The sequence below is a fragment of the Quercus suber genome, unplaced genomic scaffold (genome assembly GCF_002906115.3).
Source record: "Quercus suber isolate HL8 unplaced genomic scaffold, Cork oak 2.0 scaffold_73, whole genome shotgun sequence".
Lineage (NCBI taxonomy): Eukaryota > Viridiplantae > Streptophyta > Magnoliopsida > Fagales > Fagaceae > Quercus > Quercus suber.
The window spans coordinates 1,259,362-1,273,589 of NW_027069538.1; the positions used below are offsets into that span (position 1 = coordinate 1,259,362).

Consider the following 14,228-nt stretch of genomic DNA (forward strand, 5'->3'; position numbering starts at 1 on the left):
CGCCACGCCTAGGCTCGCCACGCCCAAGCTCGCCACTGATCATCGCCGTCTCGCCACTGATTTGGTGGATTTGGGATGTGGGTTTGTTTAATTTGGTGGATGTGGGTTTGTGCGCCGGTGGTGGGTTCGGTGGATGTGGGTTTGTGCGCAGCCAATCTCTCTGGTTGTTTTTTTTTTTTTTTTTTTTTTTTTTTNCAGAAAACGCAACTTAACTTTAAGTAGAAAGAAGTGCTATCCAAACCTTACCATATAACATATAATCATTTGACGTACACTTAATCTAGCAGTGTTGTACATGCATGAAATTATTGTTCTTTTCAAGTAACAACAAATAATAACTTATATATAAGATTTATTGCAAAGATTTCGTTCTTATTTAAGATTTTTTGTAAAGATATCGTTGATATATCATTCTATGATGTCTTCCATGAACGGACTAAAACATCGAGATGATTGTCATTTTATCCGTTTTCATCTTGTCCATGGTGCTCTCAAGCTAACCTCAGTCTCCTCTAAAGATAACTTGCAGATATCTTCACCAAGTCACATCCTAAGGGACGCCTTCGTACTTTGGTTGACAACCTCAAGCTGTCTCACATCCACTTGAGTTTAGGGGGGCTGTTAACGTGTATAATATATTGTAGGCTTTAGGCCATTAGGTTACCTGTATAGCACACATATTTACTTGTACTGACATATATGCCTTTATATAAAAGGCACTATTACATTCTTTCATCATGAAATACAATACAATTACATTCAGTATTTCTAACATAAACAAACCAGACTAAGAATGTGTCTATACCACTTGGTCAGGAGGACTTTTGGGACTAAGAGGAATTCCCAAAATCAAGACACTTCATGGGGAAGAAATACTTGTTGCACTTCACCAGATTTCCACACACCTAGGTCCAAATTAATAAAATAACTCACCTTTGTTTCGGGCAACAGAGAGGGGAGAGGTGAGATAATCAAACAACTGGGTTTCTTAGGTAACCATTTGTCTTCCTTAATCTTGACTAATTGCCCATTACCAATTCATCGACCATTCCCTTCCGAATGAATTCTCTAGCATTGAGAATACTCTTCCAAGCATAGGATCCAATAATAGAATCCTTAGCCTCAAGAATAGAACAATTTGGGAAGAAACAAAGTTTGAACACCCTAAAACAAAGAGAATCCGGGTTGTTGATGTAGAAAAATCTACAATTTAATTATTGTAATTTATTAATTTTGGTATTTAATTTGTAATTTTAGTTATTTTAGATTTAAGGCTATTATTTCCTTATTTTTAGGTGCTTTTAATTTTTGTTAGGTCAAATTTGATTCCAGTTATGGTTAGGTATCAATAGGAGTTATTTTAGATATTTTTTCTTGTCTATTAAGTTTTATGGAACCCTTAAATAGACCCTAAATCTGTACACTTTTTAAAACAATTATTCAATCAATAAAATTCAACTGTTGTCTTTCTATTTTCTAGTAGATTCCAGGCCCTTTCTTTTTGTGGATTCAAGACCCTTGTGGAGTCAAGGAATCCTCGTGGATTCGAGGTTATTTTCAAAAGTAAACATGTTTTTTTTTTCTTATTTTCTAGAAGTAGACGTGTTATGCTCTCTATGCTTCCACATTCTCGCATCAATTAGTATCAGAGCCTTGAGTTATCCTAGTTTGGTGGTTAACGTATGAGACGGTAGCAACTCGGTGACAAAAAACTTAGCAAGTTTTTTTTTTTTTTTTTTTTTTTTTTTGGCCGGCTTTTTTGACTTTGGGGACAAAATTTACGTTCACGCAATATTTAATATTAAAAGTGGGTCCCACGGTACTATTCACACATTTAAAAATTATTTTGCTACAGTGTTTTCAGCAACAATCAGTTTTTATCAACTTTCAGCAACAATAAGTGCTATCCAAACAGACCCTATATCTTGGGTGTAATAAGAGTGGAAAAAAGAGAATCACGAGGACAACACTCTCTAAAAATATTATTTGTTAAAAAAATGGTCACATCCGACACTATTAGAGTATAAAGTGTGAGAAGCATGCTTTTTAAAATTTATGTGAATTCCCATTGCATAAAATTTCATTATGAGTTAGCATTCGGGAGTGCTACAGAATTTTGTTTTTATGGACCAATAAAAATCAAAATAAATTTTTTTATATAATATAAATGAAGCCAAAAGAGGATTAGTTTTTTAGTTATTTATTTATTTATTTATTTTTTGAATCCAAAGAGGATCTAGTTGAATGAGGCAATCCGCCCATAATATTACAACATCACTCTATACACAAAAAGAATAATAAAAGCAAACAAAAGTGTCACATTGTATTTATATTAAAAAAAAAATTGTGTAGGGATGATAGCAAGTGGCAGGAACCAGATGAGTACACGAAGAAAAAAAGACACAAAACATAAAAGACAAAACGCAAAAGGCAAAAGACAAGGAAAAGAAGTTGAGGGGGTAAATGATAACAATACCACTAGCATTAAGTGTGCTAAATTTTTAGTATTTACTCACCAATTACCACATCAAAAACTAAAAAATTACCTCCATGAGATGTACTAAATGCAAAAAACATTTGGCACATGCTACTAGTGGTGGCTTGATGCACTGAGCGCCTAAGGTGAAAAATGAATTGAAGCTTTTTATATATTTAAAAATGACTTTTTTAAAAAGTGATTTAAATATTACTTAAACTCTATTCTCTTGTTAGATGCAAAATTAATAATTAATATGAACCACCTAGAATTTGCTTTTTAAGAATGTCTATAGACGTAAAAAATTTGACAAAACTTTTTACACTTGTTGATATGGCAGATTAATAGTGGTAAGTAAAAAAGTGATGTTAGTGGTGGATCTAGATGAGAACTAGTAAAAGTTTGTTAACTCAACTGTTGTGAAAATTTTTGTGTATTGCCCTTTTTTTTAGAAGTGCTAAATTTATAACATTTTCACAACAAATCTTAGGTGTTAAATTGTTACTAGTTTTAATTTGAACCCACTATTAAAATTAATTTTTTAACAGCTAATAACAACCAGTATCAACCTGCTACTTAGAATTTATTATGAAAGTATTGTGAACAATATTGTGAACATAAAATTTCTCTTTTGTAAAAAAAAAAATACTATTTTATTTATTGGTTAATATTTGGGCTTAATTAATACTATTACAATGAAAAAAATAGCTTTATTGGTTAGAATTAGGGGGTCTTTATTTACACGGGGCCTTAGGTGACTACCTCTATGGCTTATATGTTAGAGCCGGCTATGCATGCTACAATGCAATTCTAATGCTAACAGTGTATGGATGGAAGTTGTATAAATATTTGCTTCTTTTTTTATTTTATTTTATTTTTTTATTTATAATTCAAACTTTCTCTCTTCATGATGGTTGGGATTAATTAATAACATTTAAACATTCTCTCCCTTATATGTCTTCAATGTCGATGGGAACAGAAAAAGAAAATTAAAAAGAATAAGGAAATAATATTTAACTAAAACGGTGAAAAAAAATAATATTTAATGTATGGTGTATTATAAAGTTGTGTATTAAAATAGATAAAATAACTTTTTGATATGTCAAAATAGCAATTTTTTATATAAAACATGCTCTATCATTATAATAGGAGGGCAATTGTGTCCCTCTGATTTGAGATCTTTTTTAATTTTCACTCTAGATTTCTTGTCGATTTGGGAAGAAAATTTTTTTGGGGCCTTCGACGGAAAATGATTTTTTTTTTTTTAATATTTGGCACAAGGGAGTGAGACAAATTATTAATAACTTGAAAGCTTCTCTAGCACACTATTGCAGATTTGTGATTCTAGAGAATGTGAATATAACAATTTTTTCCACACTTCCTTTTGTTAAATTCTAGATAGTCCAATGTTGGATTTTTTTTTGTTTAATAATAAATTACACTAACATCTTATGAGGTTTGGGGAAAGAGTAATGCTATAGAATTTTTTACTTATAAGGCGGCAGTTCTTTTAGAGGGAATAAAGTACAAGAAGCAACATCCTGACTAACTGAAAACTCTGTTTCTAAAACCCCCACCCCAAAAACAGTAAAATTTATGACTAATGCATGTTTGAGTCTGGAAAAATCCTTTGTTCTGTGTTTTCAGGCTAAGAATTATGTGTTATGTTTGAATTTTTTGCTAGTTGTGTACATTATGCAACTTGAATTAATTCCTTTGTTCGACTTGATTGCATGTGTTAGGATTCAGACCCACCTTATAAACCAATATTATTGTGAAAGTTATATCATACTAAAATTCGTTTGTTATTTTTTATGATTTCACAGCTCTAGCAGCTGGAGTTCCCTTTCTCCCCCGCTACTTGGATCACTGATTCAGTATGCATTGGTTTTTAGCGGTCATGGGCAGAATTTTGCAGCGGCTTGTTCTACTGCTTTGCCTACAGAGGTTCATGCAAAAAAAAAAAGAAAATTTTAAACCCATATACTAGAAGCTCTCTCAATGTTCAACTGGATTGGACGTCCACCTATTTCAATGGGATCTGCCACAGTACTAATGGTTAACCTCTCATTCGAATTAAGCATACCATTGATCACCTTTTTTTTTTCTTTTCTTTTGATGTTTGATAGATTGTGCTGAGAAGCTTAAAACAATGGTTGGAGAAATTGGAGAGAATGATTATAACCATGCATTATTTCAAGGTAAAACAGTTGAGGAGGCTAGAGAGATAATTCCAGAAGTTGTCCAAGCAATAAAGGATGTTGTAACCGTAAGTTTTCTTAGTAAGCAAAATAAATTTCATCTATTTTTTCTTGCAAAATGGTTTGTTATGATTATTGATTAATTTGATTCATTATTCTCCATTATATTGGTTCCAGAGGGTTGGTGGTTATGGTGCTACCCGAGTGGTTGTCCCTGGAAACCTCCCAATAGGCTGCTTTCCAATCTATCGTACACTATTCCAGACCAACAATCCTGCTGCTTATGATGAGTTTCATTGCCTAAAGGGATTGAATAATTTCTCAACATACCACAATGATCAACTCAAAAGAGCCCTTGAAGATTTGAGAAAAGAAAATCCTAATGTTGTTATAGTTTCTGGTGATTATTAATTACAATGCTTTCCAATGGGTTTACTATCACACTGAACTTCTTGGTGAGTCTCTCTCTACTTCTAAAGTTATAATACACTACAAGGCTAATTTAACATGACATGATGGGGGTTTAGTAAAAGAATTTTATAGAATTTTATATTTATTGTTGCATCTTTGCAAAAATCTTGCTGTGGTGTTGGAGGTGATTATGACTTTAGCTTGATAAAAATGTGTGGAGCTCCAGGCGTAACTGTTTGTCCCAATCCAGATGAACGCATCAGCTGGGATGGAGTTCATTTGACACAAAAGGCTTACCAGTATATGGCAAACTGGCTCATCAATGACATCTTTCCCAACTTTCATTGCAAATAAATAGAAAATTTCTACTTCTAGAGTTCTATTATTTGAGTTTTATTTTTGTTCAACTAACAATGATATCCAATTAAGCGATTTTCTATATGTAGTGATATCAAACTCACTTTGAACATTGTGACTTTAGTAAAACAGGGAAATTAATCAAATCCACTTTTCCTATTAAGGCTATATTCAATTGAGTTTAATTTTATCTCAGAGCTAAGTGAGCATATAAAGCCTGCTAAGGGGGGTATCCGTAACAGAAATCAGATTTATTTTCTTACCTTTGCTTTGATTAGATGAGTAAATTTTCTTTTTCTTGTTGCAAAATAGCAAGTTGTTTATAGAATGATGGGAAAGCTATTAATAACTCTATTTCTTTTTATTGATTCTTATTTTCTTGCTCTGAACTTTGTAATTATTACATTGTTCAAATACATGGATCATTCAGCTAAGAGGAGATTATGCACGAGGGTCCTCTCACATGCCTTAATGAGCCACCCTTATATTCTGCATACTTGGGCAGCTGAGGTGTGTGCCTAAGTTGCTAATGAGGCCTGAGATAGAGGTCTTTCAGACCAAGTTTGAACTAGACCAAACCTAGTTCCCTTTGCCTACATTTTTTAAACTAAAGGAAACCAAGTCTTCATTCTACAAAGTGGGCATCTTTTGTCTGAAATTTGATTTAACTCAAGACAGCTTCTTCTTGAGGGGAAGCACCTTAACAACTAATACTCCAAAGTCCCAACTCCAAAATAATGTTGTCTTCTATGTATTCTCGGCTTCCATGGGTTTGTCTAATGAGAAAAAAGAGAACAAAGAGTAAAAAACAGAATTATAGATATTATATTATGACCCAATTACCAATGTACCAATGTACTTGTAGATGCAAGTACTACCCAGGTAAAGTTTTGTCACGTGACCTATTAGAGTTGTAAACTTATTAAATTGATTTAATGAGTAATGTGATTTAATTTGTGTGAATAGTTTTATAAATCACTATATAATAAGTTGTAGGAATTGCAAAAAATTTAACTGAAATTCTCAACTTGTGAGAAACAAAAAATAAAAAAAAACACACACTAAAGAAAAATAATCACACGCACAAAACAATATTTACGTGATTCGACAATTTACTCACGTCTACGAAGTTGTAGAGATTTCATTATTATCAGGGAAAAATACAAAGTGCGACTACAAAATGGACTAAGCCTCAAAAAATCTCCCATTAAAAACCACGGAACATTATTCAGGTTAGGTCGGGTCAAGTCGTTAACCGAATCAAACATAACTAGGCTCCACAAAGCCCAATAGGAGTCTCTCTCTTGGAAAAAAAAAATGTCCATTATCATTAGGATCTAGTTCCTTGACTACTACTAACTACTACTTGCATATCCGCGTGTTGCGCGTGATAATTTTTTTAGAGTTATCTTATAAATATATTATTATTGTTGTTGTTGTTTTTACTTTTGTTTATGTAACTTATGTAAAATTCTTATGTGATAAAATTATCCAAATTATGCTATGTAATAAAATAATATAATATTATTTATAATGCTATAGGATAACATTCAACAATCAAAGAGAACAAAAAAGAAAAAAAACTTAAAACACAAAACTAAATTACATCAACTCAAAGTAGAGTTCTTAAAAATACAAAAAATTAATAACCTAAAGTAGAGATGCAAGAAAAATAAAAAATCCACCTAATAATTGAGAGAGAGAGAGAGAGAAATAACATTTTTTGTGAGGGAAAATTATGCATAGAAATATAGAATAGAAAAGATAATGAAAATTTTATAATAAGAGGATAAGAATAAGAAGAAATAAAATAAATGATGATAAAGGGAAAGATGAAGAGTGATATTTAGGTACATGGTAGTGGGGCGATGGAAATTTGAAAGGAGTGAGAAATGTTGAAAAAAGTGTAAATGTTAAAAAAATGAGTACGATTTTATAAGGAGATTTTTATTTATTTGTATTTAATTAAAAAAACTATATGTTTAATTTTTTAAAATTTAAAAAATTTCTTTTTTCATACTTAAAGTTTGTGAAGAGTTTTTTTTTTTTTTTTTGGTTTCTTTATTCATCGTTAACTTCATTTTTTCAGTTATAAACATTTAAATTAAAATAGATGAACATGTAAAGACAAAATTATATGTAAAGTTAAAACAGCTTAAGTTGAATATATATAGATAATATCTTTGTTTTGATTTTCCATTGATTTATTGTTTAGTTATAACATGAAAATTAAATTAGATGAATAAGTAAAGTTAAAACCATTTGAGATGAATTTGTAAAACCAATATATTTAATATTGAAAAAAATTAAAGGTAAAAAAAAAAAAAAAAAAATAATGATATAGTCAATGATGTGGCGAATGAAGTAGCTAAACAAGAGCGTAACAACAATAAATGTTACGATTTAGCTTATATATATATGTGTGTGTATATATATATGTGTGTGTGTGTGTATATATATATATATATATCACATGCATGAGGTGCTATTTTTTCAAAGTTTCATAACTGATATATAGAGTGCTTATTGTTGTAAAATAGGGGAAGCTCAAAATATCAAACATTAATTGTGAAATATTTGGGACTTGGGAAAAAATGTCCAAAAACAACAATAAAAACTAAGAAAACCAATGCAAAAGAAAATATAGACACAATAATTACATGATTTGGCACTACATCCATGTGCGAAAAAATAATAATTAATTAACTAATAAATTTGGGGAAATATGATGTAGAGGCATTCTCTCAAACCCAAAATTTTGACATACCCTAAAAGCTCTCCCTCACAGTACAAAGGTTAGGGGTTGCCCTTAAAATAAATTGAATTTTTTTTTTCCACACTAGACAATACCCTCAAAGATATTTCTCTCTAGTGAATCCAACAAACCAAAAATTCATAAATACCAAATAAAAACTACCACACAGTAGAAATCAAAGAGAGAGCTACAAAGCAAATGTCCATCAAAGACAAGATAGAACCTTTGAATACAAAGTGGAATTTTAATAATTTAAATGAGAGGTAGAGTGAGGACCGTGATAAAATTTAGAATCTCTTTCCTAGACACCATATTAAATTACCAATAATTATAAAAATTTAAACTATTAGAAAAATTGATGAATATAATTATTTAACCAAAATTTTAATAAATATAACCCAACCGTACAAACCAAACAAATAACAAACTCTGGTGTGACAACCTCTCACGTGCAAGGAAATTCTAGAACTATAAATTTTTTTATAAACTAATTATGGAAAATGTTAAAGAGTGCCCTTAGGGCACTGGTTAAGAATCTAGTTAAATAAAGTTTTTATGGGAAAAGAAAAGAAAAGAAAAGTTAATGTTTTGACAGTTTTTTTTTTTTAATTTCCCATGAATAAAAAAAAAAGTGGTATCAGTGTCCAGATAAGAACTAATAACAGGATCACGTAAGTTTAACCCAGCCACGTCAGCATCAAATTGTTTTGCTTTTGACACAAAACAAAACCTGACTTTTATGGCTTGTTTGGAAGTTTAGAGAGGGAGGAGAGTAGAAGGGAGTAGAGGGAAGGGGAGTAGTGGGGAGGAGAGTAGAGGAGAATGATTCACCTCCACCTTATTTAGATGTTTTTAAAATTAGTAAGGGGAAAGGGAGTAATTAGCCTTTCCCCTTGTGTAATTTTGTTAATATAATAAGGGTAAATTAGGTAATTTACTTGGTCAATAGTTTATGTACTCTACTCCCCCTCCAAATCTCTCTAATTTGAGGGAATTAAAATTGGGGGGCTAGAGGGAGTCCAAACCCCTCCAAACTCCTCCAAACCTCTCCCCTTCATTCTTTAAAAAACTTCCAAACAAGGTAATTGCATTACTCTCCCTCCCTCTACTCTACTCCCCCTCCTTTTTTAAACATCCAAACATGCCATTAATAAATTCAAGACAGCCACGTCTACACTTCTTTCTTCAGCAATGGGAATGGCTAACAACACTGCACCAGCAACGGAGTCATCTAAGTTGCTTATCATGACTCTCTCTGCTTTCTCTCTTCTTCTTCTGCTTCTTCTTCTTCCACATTGCATTGATGCTAAAACCCTTAAAGCTTGCAAGTTTGATGCCATATATCAACTTGGTGATTCGATCTCTGACACAGGCAATTTCATTCATGAGAACCAAGGCACTCCTTTCTCTCGGCTTCCTTATGGCGAAACGCCGAAACCTTTTTCAATCATGCCAGTACTGGCCAGTTATACTGGTAAGAATCTAACTAGTTGATGTTTATATTTTTTACTGTTTTTTTAGTTGTGTGGATTATAAAAGAACCCATAATATACTCTGTACATAGAGATTTCTCGCATGTGGACCCTAAAACCCAGTTAATAAGAGAAATTTTTAATATTTTAAATGAGAAGTAGAGTTGAGATAGACATCAAACTAAATTCCTCAAAAAGTTTAAGTTGATAAATTTAATCACTTGGTCATGATTCTAACATTTATAAGGCCAAGTTTTTTTTCTTTTTTATAAAAGAACACAGTAAATACTTTGTCGTTTATAGAATTTTTTTACTTATAAGGCGGCAGTTCTTTTAGAGGGAATAAAGTACAAGAAGCAACATCCTGACTAACTGAAAACTCTGTTTCTAAAACCCCCACCCCAAAAACAGTAAAATTTATGACTAATGCATGTTTGAGTCTGGAAAAATCCTTTATTCTGTGTTTTCAGGCTAAGAATTATATTTTATGTTTGAATTTTTTGCTAGTTGTGTACATTATGCAACTTGAATTAATTCCTTTGTTCGACTTGATTGCATGTGTTAGGATTCAGACCCACCTTATAAACCAATATTATTGTGAAAGTTATATCATACTAAAATTCGTTTGTTTTTATTTTTGATTTCACAGCTCTAGCAGCTGGAGTTCCCTTTCTCCCCCCCTACTTGGATCACTGATTCAGTATGCATTGGTTTTTAGCGGTCATGGGCAGAATTTTGCAGCGGCTTGTTCTACTGCTTTGCCTACAGAGGTTCATGCAAAAAAAAAAAGAAAATTTTAAACCCATATACTAGAAGCTCTCTCAATGTTCAACTGGATTGGACGTCCACCTATTTCAATGGGATCTGCCACAGTACTAATGGTTAACCTCTCATTCGAATTAAGCATACCATTGATCACCTTTTTTTTTCTTTTCTTTTGATGTTTGATAGATTGTGCTGAGAAGCTTAAAACAATGGTTGGAGAAATTGGAGGGAATGATTATAACCATGCATTATTTCAAGGTAAAACAGTTGAGGAGGCTAGAGAGATAATTCCAGAAGTTGTCCAAGCAATAAAGGATGTTGTAACCGTAAGTTTTCTTAGTAAGCAACATAAATTTCATCTATTTTTTCTTGCAAAATGGTTTGTTATGATTATTGATTAATTTGATTCATTATTCTCCATTATATTGGTTCCAGAGGGTTGTTGGTTATGGTGCTACCCGAGTGGTTGTCCCTGGAAACCTCCCAATAGGCTGCTTTCCAATCTATCGTACACTATTCCAGACCAACAATCCTGCTGCTTATGATGAGTTTCATTGCCTAAAGGGATTGAATAATTTCTCAACATACCACAATGATCAACTCAAAAGAGCCCTTGAAGATTTGAGAAAAGAAAATCCTAATGTTGTTATAGTTTCTGGTGATTTTTAATTACAATGCTTTCCAATGGGTTTACTATCACACTGAACTTCTTGGTGAGTCTCTCTCTACTTCTAAAGTTATAATACACTACAAGGCTAATTTAACATGACATGATGGGGGTTTAGTAAAAGAATTTTATAGAATTTTATATTTATTGTTGCATCTTTGCAAAAATCTTGCTGTGGTGTTGGAGGTGATTATGACTTTAGCTTGATAAAAATGTGTGGAGCTCCAGGCGTAGCTGTTTGTCCCAATTCAGATGAACGCATCAGCTGGGATGGAGTTCATTTGACACAAAAGGTTACCAGTATATGGCAAACTGGCTCATCAATGACATCTTTCCCAACTTTCATTGCAAATAAATAGAAAATTTCTACTTCTAGAGTTCTATTATTTGAGTTTTTTTTTGTTCAACTAACATTGATATCCAATTAAGCGATTTTCTATATGTAGTGATATCAAACTCACTTTGAGCATTGTGACTTTAGTAAAACAGGGAAATTAATCAAATCCACTTTTCCTATTAAGGCTATATTCAATTGAGTTTAATTTTATCTCAGAGCTAAGTGAGCATATAAAGCCTGCTAAGGGGGGTATCTGTAACAGAAATCAGATTTATTTTCTTACCTTTGCTTTGATTAGATGAGTAAATTTTCTTTTTCTTGTTGCAAAATAGCAAGTTGTTTATAGAATGATGGGAAAGCTATTAATAACTCTATTTCTTTTTATTGATTCTTATTTTCTTGCTCTGAACTTTGTAATTATTACATTGTTCAAATACATGGATCATTCAGCTAAGAGGAGATTATGCACGAGGGTCCTCTCACATGCCTTAATGAGCCACCCTTATATTCTGCATACTTGGGCAGCTGAGGTGTGTGCCTAAGTTGCTAATGAGGCCTGAGGTAGAGGTCTTTCAGACCAAGTTTGAACTAGACCAAACCTAGTTCCCTTTGCCTATATTTTTTAAACTAAAGGAAACCAAGTCTTCATTCTACAAAGTGGGCATCTTTTGTCTGAAATTTGATTTAACTCAGACAGCTTCTTCTTGAGGGGAAGCACCTTAACAACTAATACTCCAAAGTCCCAACTCCAAAATAATGTTGTCTTCTATGTATTCTCGGCTTCCATGGGTTTGTCTAATGAGAAAAAAGAGAACAAAGAGTAAAAAACAGAATTATAGATATTATATTATGACCCAATTACCAATGTACCAGTGTACTTGTAGATGCAAGTACTACCCAGGTAAAGTTTTGTCACGTGACCTATTAGAGTTGTAAACTTATTAAATTGATTTAATGAGTAATGTGATTTAATTTGTGTGAATAGTTTTATAAATCACTATATAATAAGTTGTAGGAATTGCAGGAAATTTAACTGAAATTCTCAACTTGTGAGAAACAAAAAAAGAGAAAACACACACTAAAGAAAAATAATCACACGTATAAAACAATATTTACGTGATTCGACAATTTACTCACGTTTACGAAGTTGTAGATATTTCATTATTATCAGGGAAAAATACAAAGTGCGACTAAAAATGGACTAAGCCTCAAAAAATCTCCCATTAAAAACTATGGAACATTATTCAGGTTGGGTCGGGTCAGGTCGTTAACCGAATCAAACATAACTAGGCTCCATAAAGCCCAATAGGAGTCTCTCTCTTGGAAAAAAAAAATGTCCATTATCATTAGGATCTAGTTCCTTAACTACTACTTGCATATCCGCGTGTTGCGCGTGATAATTTTTTTAGAGTTATCTTATAAATATATTATTATTGTTGTTGTTGTTTTTACTTTTGTTTATGTAACTTATGTAAAATTCTTATGTGATAAAATTATCCAAATTATGCTATGTAATAAAATAATATAATATTATTTATAATGCTATAGGATAACATTCAACAATCAAAGAGAACAAAAAAGAAAAAAAACTTAAAACACAAAACTAAATTACCTCAACTCAAAGTAGAGTTCTTAAAAATACAAAAAATTAATAACCTAAAGTAGAGATGCAAGAAAAATAAAAAATCCACCTAATAATTGAGAGAGAGAGAGAAATAACATTTTTGTGAGGGAAAATTATGCATAGAAATATAGAATAGAAAAGATAATGAAAATTTTATAATAAGAGGATAAGAATAAGAAGAAATAAAATAAATGATGATAAAGGGAAAGATGAAGAGTGATATTTAGGTACATGGTAGTGGGGCGATGGAAATTTGAAAGGAGTGAGAAATGTTGAAAAAAGTGTAAATGTTAAAAAAATGAGTACGCTTTTATAAGGAGATTTTTATTTATTTGTATTTAATTAAAAAAACTATATGTTTAATTTTTTAAAAATTAAAAAAAAATGAGAAAATATTAATAATTTAATGATATGGAGGATATGGCTGAATTTAAATGGTCAATTGTAGTAGTGCTATATATTGATGTTAGCTTGAATATATATATATATATATATATATTCTCTTTCTCTCTCTCTCTCTCTCTCTCTCTCTCTCTCTCAAAACAAGGAGCCTTTAACTTAAAATGTTGTTAGCATTTGGCATGCTATACAGTTATTAAGTGCTTTGAAATTGTTATACATATGAGAAATGATAAAAGAGGACACTGTAAAAGTGTTTTTGTTTTGTTTTACAAATATTTATTTTCATACTCCATAGTCTCATCTTGATTGTCCATTATTTCATTTTTTGTTATCCCAAACTGCTTGTCCAATTGAATAGGTTGATCTATTATCCATTATTTCTTGATTGTTCAATATATTTAACTATTATAATCTATATATATATATATATATATCTAAACGCTGAAGCATAACATTTATTGTTGCTACACTCCATTTAAGCTAGATCAGCATCCACGTCATTATCATTTTTTATCCAATTTTCTATAATTTTTTTTAACATTTACTCTTTTTTTTTTTTTTTAATATTTACACTTTTCTAACTTTTCTCTATCCCTTACATTTTATTGCCCCACTACCCACTACCCACTACCTTCTATCTTAATATCACTTTTCATCTACCTACTACCCTCTACTTTACCTTTTCATCTCCCCACTACCCTTTACTTTAATACTACCTCCGTCCCATTTTTTTTGTCCTCTATTCCATTTTGTAGAAAATA

The 14,228-nt window shown here is 31.5% G+C and overlaps 2 pseudogenes; both read left to right on the forward strand.

The window, feature by feature from the left end:
• The first annotated feature begins 3,927 nt into the window (after positions 1-3,927).
• LOC112037352 (GDSL esterase/lipase At5g03980-like) lies at positions 3,928-5,442 on the forward strand (annotated as a pseudogene).
• Positions 5,443-9,354: 3,912 nt separating this feature from the next.
• On the forward strand, positions 9,355-11,459 carry LOC112023333 (GDSL esterase/lipase At5g03980-like; annotated as a pseudogene).
• The last annotated feature ends 2,769 nt before the right edge of the window (positions 11,460-14,228 follow it).